A 14740-nucleotide genomic window follows, 5' to 3' on the forward strand; every position below is an offset into this window, starting at 1 on the left:
CTTTCAGCACCGACTTGCTAACTAATGACGCAGGAAAGTTGTCAAAGGATTAATGTTTCCAACTCTGAAAATAAGCCTTCTAGCCCAATCTATTTTTCATAGAATTATCTGCTGTACCTCAGTTATGTAGCAGTGTCACTATAAGTCCATTATCTTGGCCTAATGTTCCACTCACAATCTTTTCATTCTGTTACTTGAATAATCTGAGTTAATTAAAAGGCTGAGTATTCTTTCCTCGGTACTTTTTTCTTTTTCAATGCTTCTGTAGAAAGATATGTTTATATTCCTGAATTGTGGAAGATTGCTTTTTCCTCTCAGCAGTGAGGTATAAAATGCTGAAAAATACAGGGAACAATCTTGTTTTCCTCATTAGATACAAAGTTTCTTTGTACAAAGCTTTCTACAATTCAACCATACTTCGCCCCAAAGGAGGGCCCTGGAATGAGATAATTTGCTCCCACAAGAGTTACACACGCGGGCTTTCCCACTGTAGAGGTTTAATTCACAAGGCTGGTCGTGGTCTAGCAAATGGACTGAGTCCAGCTCATGTGTGCAATTAATGACTCACTCGTGTCTTGCCTTGTGACAGAGCAGTTCTTTTAAAACTATTTTCAAGGACACCATATTTTGCAGTTTCACACTTTGAGAGTTCTGTAAAAAATGTGGAGTTCTTCAAGTTGTGCTAAACACCCGCACACAGGTTACAGTTTTAGATGTATAAAGTATGTGATACCAGGCAGCTGTGGGCAGCCGGCAAGTGGTTCACTTAGTGAGTGTGCCGGGTGAATTCATACTACACTTTTGGCTTCTCCTGGAGGTCACCAGTAAACGCCTGTTACTCATTCCTCGGAGTGCTTTCCTAGCTTTACAGACTTCTTGTATTCCTGTCTGTGATGGAAGCAGGAGGCTGGCAGCCCACCAAACCAGCAACAGCTTATGGAGAAGCTCAGCCCTCTGCTCACATGGCTTAAACTGGATTACATAAATGCAGATGTTCTCATAGGTTGCACAATGCTGAATTATGTCACAGAAATTTTGCATTAAAGGGCTTCTTATAGGGAAAAAGGAGGGAAATGGCCACAAAGTATCATGTTTTCACATTTGAGGACAGAGAGCTCTGATGAGTAGCGGGAGTTTGTACCTCACTAGTTAGGGCTGTCAGGCTGTGTTGACTTAACTGTCACACATGGACTAGGGAAAGTGCTTAACTGCATTGTATGCACCTGTGGTCAGGTATAAAACAACAGGAGGCCCGGGGGTAGCAGGGAAAGGATGATCTATATTTTGTCTAGGAAGGTTACAGCTACCAAACCCTGTTAACATGGGGGTCAGGAAAAGGAGGTGGAAACTGTTGTGTGAAAACAGAGATGCTCTATTGCAGCTTTGAAATAGGCTTTTAATTAGGGCATATTTCCACTGCCTTTAAAACAGCAGGGGTTCAGGTAACTTAAGGGTGGACCTGATGTTGGAGGTTGTCAGGGAGCAGCAAGGACAGGATTGTTCCCTAAGGGGAAGTCAGGAGCCAAGGTGGATACCTTAAAAGGCAGGGTAGGGACCTCACTATCCAGGACCCACTCTGACAGCACCTAAGCAGGACAGACTTGGAGACAGAGGCCACATTCAGCCAAGGGTCCAGATCATAAGGTGATGTCTGGATGAAGAGAGAGGCCCAAGGTGAAGCCAGGAGCAAAATCCCTCAGTCACGGTTAAAACTGGGTCCAGCAACCACAAAGGCAGAGCTATAGCAGTGAGACCAGGCTGAAGTCAAGCCAGGAAATCAGTCCACAGGTTGGGGCCCAGATCAAAAATTGCTACAGCACAGACACAACTGAAGTAGAAAGAAGTACTCTTCTAACACAGCTCAGGTGAGGACTGAAAAGCCATGGCCGAGCTTAAATAGAGCTCCTGGGCCCATGGGTGTGAGTAGAAGCTGCAGGTGAGACTGCTCAGATCCACTAAAGCTTAGTGCATTTGGGATCCACAAATTGCTTATCTAGCCCCTTTCTTTCTTACAGGATAAAATTTTCATTAATGTATTGAAGTAAGCCTTTCACCTCAGTGACCTACAGCTGCTCCTTCCTGACTCAAGTCTTGCAAAAGGAAGGGTGAAATGGTGAGCAGAAGAGGTATATGCTGTGTGATAGGTGTGTGGCTCAGCCGCAGGCAAGAGCAGCTTCCACCTGGAGGGTGGGAGCATGTGACAGTGCCACCATCTCACGGTTCCTTCCCAAGTTCCTGCATTCTCTACTGCATGCTCAGAAAACAAGATAAAGGACTTTAGAGTTGAAGGTGAACAACTAAAAGGCAGCGTGTTTTGTTCTGTGGTTGTGCGTACCTTTGCAGGCTATGATGAGGACCTTGAGGTGCTGTAGGAATACAAACAAGCTCTGTTTGGAAAATGAGATAAGAAAACTTGTGTTATTCTCACATAATGTACTTGCAGAGTCACTAGAGGATTATTCACTGTAATCCTGCTCGGTGTTATCTTATTATCTAGTGGTAACACATACCACATGGGGCTTTACTGGTAAAGGAAAATAGAGAAAGACTAAAAGTGACAAGAGAGTCTGAAGTAATGTGAGAGCTTTGCTATCCTAGCAGGGGAGCCTTCTGCACCCTCCTTTTTTTTCTGGTTTCTCTGAAGTGTATAATAAAGCTTCCTGCTACATCCTTAGGTGCAGACAGCTCTGAAGATTACAAAGAAAAAACAGAAATAAACTAGACATATTGTATTAAAAACATTATTATGAAAGATATCAAGAGTGTTATGTTTTCAGGGAAACTGCCCTTTCCTTGCTCTTCCTGGGAGTCTCAGCTTCCCACATCTCAAAGAGAATTGAGGCGTTTGTTCTCAGCTTGAGGACTTCTATAATAAAAGTAGAAATTGGGCTTTAGTTATAATTAACAAAACTTGGTTATAATTAAAAAGCAGCCGGGGTTAGGCAGAACAGCAAAAGACTTTTTAGCTAACTGTTCACCTAAAATGGTTTTAGGTACTTCTTATAGAAAGAAAACCCGTTTCAGAGGTCCTCCGTTGCCCTCTGCGGGAGAGCCTTCACACTGCCTCTGGAGCAGTCAGCTCTGCAGCCACGGCACGCTTCGTGTCTTGCTGCATTTCCCAGGTCTGGTTTAGTGAAATTATCTGCCATGTGACATTAGTAGGATGAAAATGTTAATTAAGCTTTAAAAGGATTATTATTTGGTTGTAAGAACATTGTTCATCATAGAAGACAACGTTTAGTAATACCCTCTTTGGAGTTTGGTGCCATATGGCTGTTTCAGAATAAATGTTTTGAAGCTTTGAAACTACAGACATTACTAAGAATGGTTTGAGTTTATGATTTGAAATCAGCATGGTTGTACTAATTAAAATTAAAAACAAGATGACAACATTTCAACTCTGATTCAAAAAGCTGTGTTGCAGGTATTCTAATTTACATTATTACACTAATTCTCATTGTCTTCAGTTTGTTCACAGTTGCAACTGCTATCCTTATGAAATTTCTTTTGCCCACAGTAATCCATAATTTACTCTATTCATTCATGGGACTAACAGAAAAAAAATCCAAACTGTTAGATCACATTTTTATTTTATAAGGTGCTAGAACTACTCATTCTGTCACAGGCAGTGGCACTCCAGAATGCCATTACGTATGTTCCTCCTTCCTTTAGATCTAAGCTTGTCTCTATGAAATATGTCAGTCCTGCTCTTCTGCATTATATTTAGTTGTTTAAGACATGATGTTATGGGAGTTTTAATTCAACTCAGGCATTTTTCAAGCACCAGCATATTTTTATTATTTTGCATCCCTAGTGTTCTGTGTAAGTATTCTTAGCCCTGATCTGGCTTGTCATTTTTGCAGTTTGCAGTGTGCTCCTGTCTGACAAGTCTTCTTTAAATATCTGCTGTATCAGCTTCACTGCTGTCTTGGAAAAGCTCCTTCTGTCTCCTTTTATTCTCCAACCTTTGTGTAGAGAATCTCACATTCCTCATGTACAGTGAACTGAGGTTGATAAGATTATATTTAGCTGTATCAGTAGGATTTTAATCCAATAATCCTTCTGAGAGGGAGTTCTTGGCAGTAAGGAGACCTAATGCACCTGTTTCACTTGCCACTTAGCTTGCATACCTTTGCAGTCAGTTTTCTCGGAACTCTTTATATTAGTATTTGGTATCATAAGGAAATAGAAAACAAAAATGCATCTGCTCTTGCACTGAAGGGTGAAGGTACATAAGGGATGTAAAACATTCACGTTATATAGAATGTCAGCTCTCTCCTGGGTTTGAAATAACCCTTGCCAATAATAAAGTTCATGACTCTTCATTCTAAGGCTTTCTGCCACTACCAGATGCATCAGGCTTAAGTGGCACTGTCAGACTAGCTCTTCCCCAGGTTTGAAACATTTTGTTTTGGGAAGTTCAGATTGGCCGGGGTCTTGAAGGGGAGGAGGGGAACAAAAAGGGAGAAGGTGAAAAGCCCCAGTGCACTTCTAAGCATAGAGTTATATCTGGTTGACAGCAATATCGATCGGAACCTGTCAGGCCAAGAGTACACAGTCGTTAACGAATCCAGATCTGAACTTCACAGTTGAAGAGTATAGGTCTGGTTCTGCACCATCACATAACATTGGCAGTTATTCCTACATGGAAGTGTAGATAATTCTTCCTCTGCCTAAAAATAGTTAAATTATTAACATCATTCTCCCCATCTGAAAAAGTAATGTGAAGGAGCTTTTCAGTGAGAAATCAAAAAAGATGCTTGCTGATGAAGTAATCAAAGTTCTTAAAATATGAGATACTCACTGCAGAGGGAGAAACTTCTAATCCTTGTAACAGTATCACAGAAAACCAAAGTGGGTTTCAAACTGGACCACTGTAAGGTAGCGATCAATCTAAATTCTTCTCAGTCTGTTAGCAGATGCTGGCAGGATTGGATTCTTGCAGGTGCTGCATATGTCTCTCTAGTGTCTGGGCAAAGTCAACTCCCCTGCTTCCAAAGGTGTTTTTTTGTCAGGACTTTGTGGTGCCAGTCTTCTAGTCCAGGACCAGGATCATCACAGTGATCAGGCCATCATAACTGGATTTCCTCATAGAACATTTACTGCAGAAGCCCGATTTCATTGTAAAGGTGATGAGCCATGGCAAAAAGCTAGTGGCCAGGACCACACCTGGAGGACTACATGGTGGAAGTCTTCTGCACAGACTATCCCACCTGCCTGACTGCTGTCCTCCATGTGTTCTGTTTTCAGACAGATACTGTGATCAGGCACCCCCATCTGATCCTAATGTTTGTCCTTTCAAAGCTTAGCATTAAGTCCCTCGCTTATCTGCCACCCCCTGACTCCAAGTGGTGCGATGTTAGAGTGGGAGGAATGTAAGTGGTCCAGCACTTACTCCTGCTTGCATGGCTTGCCAAGAATGTAAGGCAGCAGATTTTACAGAGATCTGTGGGATTGCTGGAGAACTGTTGTGAACTGGTTTTGGCTGGGAGACAGTTAATTTTCTTCACAGTAACTCCTATGGGGCTGTGTTTTCGATTTGTGACCAAAACAGTGTTGATAACACACAAATATTTTAGCTATTGCTGAGCAGTGCTTACACAGGGTCAAGGCCTTTCCTGCTTCTCACACTGCTCTGCCAGCGAGTAGGCTGGGGTGCATAAGAAGTTGGGAGGGAACCTGGCTGGGACAGCTGACCCCAACTCACCAAAGGATATTCCACACCATATAATGTTGTGGTCAGCAACAAAAGCTGGGGGAAAAAGGACAACAGGGGAGACATTTGGAGTTATGGTATTTGTCTTCCCAAGTAACCATTATGTGTGATGGAGCCCTGCTTTCCTGGAGATGGCTGAACACCTGCCTGCCCATGGGAAGTAGAGAATTAATTCCTTGTTTTGCTTTGCTTTCGCACACAGCTTTTGCTTTGCCTGTTTGTCCTGGTTTTGGCTGGGATAGAGTTAATTTTCTGCACAGTAGCTGATATGGGGCTATGTTTTGAATTTGTGCTGAAAACATTCTTGACAATAGAGAGATGTTTTAGTTGTTCCTAAGTAGCGCTTACACTAGTCAAGGACTCCTTCAGCTTCCCATGCTCTGCCGGGTGCACCGAAGCCAGGAGGGGGCACAGCCGGGACACCTGACCCAAACTGGCCAAAGGGATATTCCATGCGATATGATGTCATGCTCAGCATATAAAGCTAAGGGAAGAAGAAGGAAGTGAGGGGATTTTTGGAGTTATGGTGTTTTGTCTTCCCAAGTAACTGTTACATGTGATGGAGCCCTGTTTTCCTGGAGATGGCTGAACACCTGCTTGCTGATGGGAAGTAGTGAATGAATTCCTTGTTTTGCTTTGCTTGTGTGTGCGGCTTTTGCTTTACCTGTTAAACTGTCTTTATCTCAACCCAGTTTTCTCACTTTTACTCTTCTGATTCCTTCCCTATCCCACCAGTGAGGAGCGAGCAAGCGACCGTGTTGTGCTTAGTTGCTGACTGGGGCTAAACCATAACACTGTTAAATCTCAACCCATGAGTTTTCTCACTTTTGGTCTTCTGATTCTCTCCCCCATCCCACCGGGGGGAGTGAGTGAGCAGCTGCGTGATGCTGAGCTGCTGGCTGGGCCTAACCCATTGGCATAATTCCTCCATGACATGTCAGTTTTGCAGGAAGGAAGAAGACGTGCACATTAAGATCAAGGTGCTCCAGGCTGAACCTTCTCCAGAACTTCTTGCTGACATGTTCTTTGTATTTTCCTTCTCAGTGTGGACTCTTGTACAGAATGGAAGAAAACATACTCAAAGTCATAAGCCTTTTTTCCAAAAGGAGATAACCTACTTGTGGGGGGAGGAAGGGATCTCCATAGCTGTGAGGCTTCTTTCTGGTCCCTTGTTGAGTCAGTGGGCAATATTTGCTGGTCACTCCATAATAGGCTTTTTATCAAGGCTTTTTTCTCAGTCTCCTTTTGTGGTTCTTTTCGTTCCTTGGGGTGATTCTTTCACGTTATTTTTTCAATAGCTGTCTACTACATTGGATGCAATACCTTTCTATGCCCCAAATTTCGACAAAAGCTAGTGCTTTTAACTCAGAGTGAGTCCAGGCCCTCCCTTCTCTCAGACCTATTATCAGTTGCTGACTAAGAAAGCCCATTCAGCTAGACCATGACAGCTACAAGTACGGTCCCCTTGTGACTAGCTGTTGAGATCAATGCTTCAGTTGAAGCAGCAACTGCAACTGATCCTTAGCAGATTGCAAATTAAAGCTTGTGTCTTGCTGTAAGCTTCCCTCCTGGCTCTTGATTGTTAGCTTGATTTGTACCCTTAAAATAAGTAGGTTTTTGCCTTTATATTGTATGTTCTTCATGCATAATCCTCAAGGCATATTCTATTTCCTGGCCTCATCTTAACCTTAAGCAGGGTTACTATGCCTTAGTTCCTTCATTTTCTTGGTAGATAGCTAAGTTCACTTAGCTTGTAAATGCTTGGTCTCTATCACATCATTACTGAGAATAAAACTTATATATTCACTGTTCAGGGTGGTTATCTAGTCAGCACTTGGGGGATTTTGTCAAAAAAAGTCTACTGTCACATTTGGTTTTCCTCTCACAGACAAGCGTTTATTAATTCAGTGCAAAGCATAGGCATTTCTCAGAGTCTGTTAAGATTTTTATTTAGCAGTAGGGCAATTGAATCAAGACTCCATCCACCTCTGCCAATGTGTTTTGTGATTATGTAGTCTCTGGCCTGTCAGAAGCTTATGAAACAATTTTCTGATCAGGGATAGGCAATTCAGGCAATTTTCTCTATTTTAGCTCTGTACCACACAGCTCCTGTGTTTAAAGCATGGAAAGCAGCAACCCAAACTGAAAAGAAGTTAGTCTTGCACAAGTAGTACACTGGGAAGGTGTTGCTGTGAAAAAAAACACTTTTGAACAAATTGGAGACCAGGAGTAGGCCATAAATTTAAATCATTATTTAACTTGAATTTAGCTTGAAGCTTTAGTCTTTTCTAAAAGTGTAACGCAGTGGGATTCATAGTTAGATCATCCAACTAGCAGATTAAAACCAGAAACATTTTGAAAGTTTCCAAAAGTATACAAAAATCTAGTGAAGCTGGTAAATGCTCTTGTTACTAAGGTGGTCCATGAAGCTTATTGACAGGCCAAAAAATGCTGCTCCCTCCTGAAAAGAACTCCTACTTTATGAATGGTATTTCAATATTCATGCGGGGCCGGGTGATACCTGGAAATCAGGAATTCAGGAAGGTGATTGTGTTTAATCCCTCAGTGATGGTTCCAAACTGACTTTTCTTAGCGGAGTTGTTATTATTGCAATTATAGTAGCAGGTCTAATGGGTAATATTTATACTGTGTTAACCAGCAGTATCAGTCTCTGTACCACTGGGTAACTGGCTTGCCTATACGGGTAATTTTTCTTTTGAGAAAGCAGGAAAGCTAGAATCTAGCCTTTTTTTTTTCCCTGTTGTTTTTGAATGTTTGATATTAAAGGTGTTATTCTACTCAAAGAGCGATTGTCAGTGACTAATAAGACAAACTGCTTTCAGAATTGTGCCCAGTAATTACTTTTCAAGTGACCACTAGTCAATGTTCAGTTGGTTAGGAAATGTCTTTCAATGGTTTAAAGAAGAAATCATTGCATAGTTGTGCTCCATTCCAAATTCTGTGCATATGATACTCTCTAGTCACTAGTGACATTTACAGCAGTTATGTTCTAGTCTTCTTTAAGTGAAGCATGCTTTGTTTGGCAATCGATAGGACTGGCTTAAGATTTTAGGGGAACTGAAAAAGGTGTTAATCATCTAGTTCACTGTAAGTTTTTACTCTAGTTGGAATTAAATAATTTTTTTGAATTTTTTTCTCAACTTAATTTTGTGTCATGCAGTGCAATGATCTAGTAAATGCTTAATATAAAAATAGAGAATTACATGTTCCTGATGTAAATAAATGCAAATTCTTATGTCTTTATAGCTGTTCGGAGTGTTTAAAGATTTCTCCACAACAAAATCCAATGGAAGACAAAAAGACACAGAGGAACCCTCCAATCTTAATTTAGCCCTATGTAACTAAGGTGGAAGAAGGCTGGAATCTGCTTAAATATATTGATGAATTAAGGTCTTTTGCTAACATAACTGAAGATAATTTCTAGTCATAAAAATTTTCCAAGAGAGGGAGGAATGGAAAAAACACAGAGGAATTCTGGGAGTATCTGCCTGGCAGGTAGAGCTACAAAAACCCACATGAAATGTCAGCACAATATTTGTGGTTTTGAACAAGCTTGAATGCATTCAATAGAAAAGTTAAAGAACTTTAATGATTTCTTGCTTGTGTGAAGGCAACTTCATGTTCACATGCCTATGCACAGTGTTTATTTGTTCAAGGAATGGATTTGCACAGTTTCAATTGTCTTCAATAGCCATGAAAACATATATTTTAAAAAAACACCAAACATCTGTGGTTGGACACTTTATTTTGTTACTCTACAGCATGTTTTTCTGACTAGATTCTGCTCTATGATACTTCTATACCACAGAAATGAACCCACCTCTTCCAGTTGAGTTACACAAGTGGGGGCGGGTGCAGATTCAAGCTTAATGCATGCAGAAAGCTGAAAAACAGGATTTCCCTGATTTTTTTTTAAATGAAAGTTTTAACTTAGCAAATAGCTCCATTAAGCGTCTCATCACTGAAAATGGCGGGATCAGAATCAGATGATTAGTTCTAATAAATTGTAGTGATTTTAAATATGATCCTGCCTTCATGGGTAGGATTCTGTTAAATCAGTGGAGTGACCAGTGCAGTGTAACTGTGAGTAGGACTAAAACCACCTGCCCCTTCCCCAGCACTCCCTGTGCTCCTAGGAGGAGCGCTGCCTGTTAGGAGAATGTGTTTTGTACTGCAGTTCATGTATACTTCATACAAATGATACAGCTGTGAAGTACAGAATGAAAAACAACAGCAGAGGGAGGCATATGAATAGGAACAGGAGAAAAAATGTGGAGGTGAGACCTGAAAGCAAATGAGAGGAAAAGAGAGAGGCTGCATGACAGCAGGATGACGAAGGGCAGGGCTGCACAAGTGGGAGAGAATATCTGCAGATCGGCACCCAGCCTGTGAGGCTCAGCAAAACCAGCCCACTGGTAGGATTAATAATAGACTGGGGAGGGCAGGCAGGGGTGGGCAGGGGCAGTTTTGAGCTTCCGGGGATTGCAAGGAGGGGAGATGGCTGGGTTTGGTTTTTTTTTTTCTCGTCATCCTACTACAGGCAGAACACTCTCAACTCAGGGAAGTTTTACTTAATTTGCGGCCAATTTACTTAATTTACCTTGATTCAGGTATTGGGTGAAAAAAATAAAAGAGTACATAATTAAACACTATAAGAAACCTTTCCTTCCCCAGGCTCCACTTTAGCCAAACATCTCTCCTGCCCCCATCCTAGTCCCCTGTTTCACTGTGGGTCACACCCAGTGATCCGGGGGGAGGTGGTTGTCAGTGTGCGATGGCTGCTCTCCCGTGCTCTCCCCTTCTCCTTTCCCTTAGGCCTCCGTGGAGCTGCATGTCCTCAGCTGCATCTTCCACTATGTCCCTAACTGTAACAAGGCCTCAAACACCCTCTCCTTCTGGTAAATTCATGGTTTTGTATGGTACTGCAAAAATGGCTAGACAGGCTGTTGGTAAAATTTTTGATACCACTAGTCATATATGTGCAAAAAATTTAAAAAGAAAATGTTGCTTATAAAAAATTTTAGACAGAAAAATTCTGAAATGCTACTAATGACATCCAAACCAAATCCAGGTGTAATTGCATATTTCCACCTCTAAATACCCTCCTCTGTCTTCCATCAGGTACAACTCTGGTGTCTGGTAAAAGCAGCCGTCAGCTTATTGATGATGGGGTAGAGACTGCCTCTTACTAAACCTTTCTGCGACCTAAGGCTGCATGTGGTGCAAACCAAATTCAAGGCAAAATACTTCCAGATACTCTGCCCCTGTTATGGCACTCACTTGTAAAAAATAATGTAATCAAGTGGTAGCTAAATTTATTTTTTGTCCCCAGAAGTCTAACTCCTTTCTTTAAAAAGAAAGTTATTTTTGCGTGACCTGCTTTCTTCTATGTCTGCAAATCGGGTACTACAGAAAACCACTCTGTGAGGGTGGTGACTGGCTGTGAAAATGTCTTGCCTTCTTTAAGAGATCTTAATCTAAAACCCCACAGGCACAAAGATTTTCCTTCTGTTTCTTTACTTGTGGAGACCTCAGGTGGAGGACAACCTCAGAAATCAGTTTGCCTTAGTACTAAGAGTATATGGGGGTTTTTTTCTTGCTAAGTTGGTGTCCTGGTTTCAGCTGGGATAGAGTTAAATTTCTTTGTAGTAGCTAGTATGGGACTGTTTTGGATTTGTGCTGGAAACAGCAGTGATAATGTGGAGATGTTTTAGTTGTCGCTAAGCAGTGCTTACACTGGTCAAGGACTTTTTCAGCTCCCCGTGCTCTGCCGGGTGCACAAGAAACTGGGAGGGGGCAGAGCCAGGACAGCTGACCCAAACTGGCCAAAGGGATATTCCATACCATGTGATGTCATGCTCAGTATATAAAGCTGGGGGAAAGAAGAAGGAAGGGGGACTTTTAGAGTAATGGCGTTTGTCTTCCCAAGTAACTGTTACGCGTGATGGAGCCCTGCTTTCCTGGGGATGGCTGAGCACCTGCCTGCCCATGGGAAGTGGTGAATGAATTCCTTGTTTTGCGTTGCTTTCGCGCACAGTTTCCACTTTACCTATTAAACTGTCTTTATCTCAAACCATGAGTTACCTCACTTTAACTCTTCTGATTCTCTCCCCCATCCCACGAGGGGGGAGTGAGTGAGCGGCTGCGTGGTGCTTGGTTGCTGACTGGGGCTAAACCATGACAGTTGGCACCTTAATGCCCCAGTGTCTAGATTTCCTCATTTCCTCAATGTCAAGACTCCCACCTTCCTCAGGACTTTTTAAGACATCACTGAAGATTTGTCCACAACAGTGAAGAGGTGCTTTAGCCCTGGGCCCTCCCTGTATGTATTGAATAACGGGGCAAAATGTCTCTCTGATAGTTTTCCACATTTGTTTCCATGCTTTCCAGCCTGTAGTTTTTGAGAGCCATAAGGATGCACTTACAACAGTCCTCTTTCTATTTTAAGACCAGAACATAATATTGTTTACTCAGATCCATGGGCCAGGGACTGAGGGATAACAAAAAGACATTGTCAAAACTTTCCATCCCAAAGTGCTAAAATAGGAGATGTGGCAAGCTTCAGATTAAATTCGATAGGGCCAGGATTTTACCCTTATCCGGATGCCATGGGATTTCTCCTTTATACTCTTTTTACATTTTCTACTTTTCCCATGTAAAAGGTAGTTATTAGGATACTACATTTTGTAGAAGAATGTCATAATAAATTTCGTTGTGTGGATGGACAGAAAGAACCTTAAAACACCCGTGAGCACTTAGAAGATCTCATTTGATTATTATTTTCCAGTTCTAATACATCAGCACACTGTTTTATTAGAACTAGTGTTTATATCTTTTTCTAATTTCACTTTTCATTGAGTATTTTATAAAGCATGAACAGTGTCTGCTCACAGGAGGTAGGCCTGACCCTGAACTCCAAGTCTAAATAACACAGTGTTTTGGTACAGTATGAGCCTTGTCTGAATTACTCAGTTTGGACCCATCTCTACTGTGCATAAGAAAAACAGTTTTGAAACACATGCTTCATATATCCTAAAATGTGGGCTGGTGGCCTTTCAAAGTAACATGCACTGTATTCCACTGTAGAGTGCATTTGCATGTTAAAAGTAATATAGAAATATAAAAATGTCCTCACATTATCTATATGATGTAAATAAAGTATCCTTTTTTTTTTTGTAGATGAAATATTGAAGTAGAAAGTCAAAGGATTTGGCCCAAGTTACAGAGGATGCCAAGATTTATGACTTTGTTTCTCAAACATAGGAAAACTTTACCCTGAAAAGACTAGTCTGTGAGTGACACATGGGGGTGTCTTCAGCAGGAGCTTCCTTCTTCAGAAAAAGACTGAGGTAAGACTCTTCCTAGGGAGCTCAAAGTCTTCATTACAACTGATCTTACTACACTTCCACTATAGTTCACTGCTGCTTGTGTACTGAAGGATCCTCTTGCTGGTGTCAGGCCCAAATATAGTGAATGTGGGATCAGTATATAAAGCTGCAGATGGCTCCTATAAACACTCTCACTTATTCTGTGTTCCTGACAATGCATAAATCACTAGCTCCATCTGCCTGCTATTCCTTTCAACGTCTTGGGCATTATAACTCATTAGGAGGTGGCAGAGAAACTCATCCCAAACTGCAAGGGTTTTGCCAAAAAGCACAATACACTGAACTTGACCCTCAGGAAAACCCATGCCTCAGCATTTTGCTGATCACTCCTTTGCAGGAAGAAACGCCTGCTTTATTTTGTATTTTTATCAAGGTAGGGAGCAGGCTATTTGGAAGCCTGTGGTATCAGGCGGGAGATCCTTATTCCCTATTTTTCTGTGCTTTACAGTGAGAGGGAGTGATGATGAGCTCATATCCTGACAGATTTCACCGTCATTGTGTTTGGCCTGGAGTCACTTGCGGTCACCCCTGTGCTTGCCTGCTTACTATAAATATCATACTGTCAGAAAAAAAGAATTCACAGCTTCTTACTCTGTTGCCAGCAATAGAAAGCTATTTTCATGCTGCTTGCTAAGTATTTTGGACTTTGCTTGGATTTCTACAACCATGTCTAGAATAAATGACATTAAATGCAGATTGGTTGTGCTACACGTTGAGTTTTGTTAATGGAAATTTTTACTTGGGGGCCAAGACACCAGGTGAAGAAAATTGTCTCAGTTGCAGAGAGGGAGCAATATGGGATGATGCAGTCTGAGAGATAAAAGGATATAGGAAAAAAAGCAGGGTGAACAGAAACCCTTAGGGTTTGGGAGGAAAAGAGCTTGAGGGTGAGGGCAAGGCATCTATAGATGGAGCAAGGCTAAGCAGAATGGCTGTGAGAGACAGTGACTCCAACTTGCTGATTTGGTAAGGGTAAGCTCAGGTGAGAATTGGCATCTCTACTGACAGGTGTGTTTTTTTCCTAATTAAAAACCTTTAAACATTTTTAATGATGGTGACCTTTTGAACATGATTTGGACACTGAATGAATGTTTCTGGTGTCCGAATGCTATTATTAGCATGTTACCTTTGAATATATCCCTGTTTTTACCTCTGAAGGCACCTACTGTTTACTTACTGTTGCTCACTGTTTGCTTATCCCCAGGGCAGATAGGTCCTCTTTGCTGTGTCGGGCAGGAGTCCTGACCTGAAACAGTAATCGTGCTGGGTGAAGACTGCATCTTACCACATGCATGTGAGGAAACTAATCAGCACAAGCACCCTTCTCTTGGTTGTTTCCTGGCTCTTACTGCATTTCACAAACGCTGGTGTTCTTCTGACGCCAGTTTTGGGGGATGTGTGGCCCTGCATCCATAAACCCGAGTGGTGTCAAGATTCCTAGGTATCTCAAGGAGCAAGAGCTATCAAACAGCTATAAAACAAGGATATGCTTACAGCCATTTCACTCACATGCCTAAGAGAAAAACGCATTTTTCTCTAAGCTTGCTTTCCAGAATGATGGAACTGATATCAGTGGATTCCTCCGAAGTAATTTTTGCTATTTCGATCAAGCACT

General features: G+C 41.7%; 1 long non-coding RNA gene across 1 annotated transcript; it reads left to right on the forward strand.

The window, feature by feature from the left end:
• Positions 1-9944: 9944 nt before the first annotated feature.
• Positions 9945-13800, forward strand: LOC135314337 (uncharacterized). Its single transcript, XR_010373858.1, has 3 exons — positions 9945-11665; positions 12917-13086; positions 13574-13800. It is a non-coding gene; the product is annotated as an uncharacterized LOC135314337 (long non-coding RNA).
• The last annotated feature ends 940 nt before the right edge of the window (positions 13801-14740 follow it).

Source organism: Phalacrocorax carbo, chromosome 1 (assembly GCF_963921805.1).
Source record: "Phalacrocorax carbo chromosome 1, bPhaCar2.1, whole genome shotgun sequence".
NCBI lineage: Eukaryota > Metazoa > Chordata > Aves > Suliformes > Phalacrocoracidae > Phalacrocorax > Phalacrocorax carbo.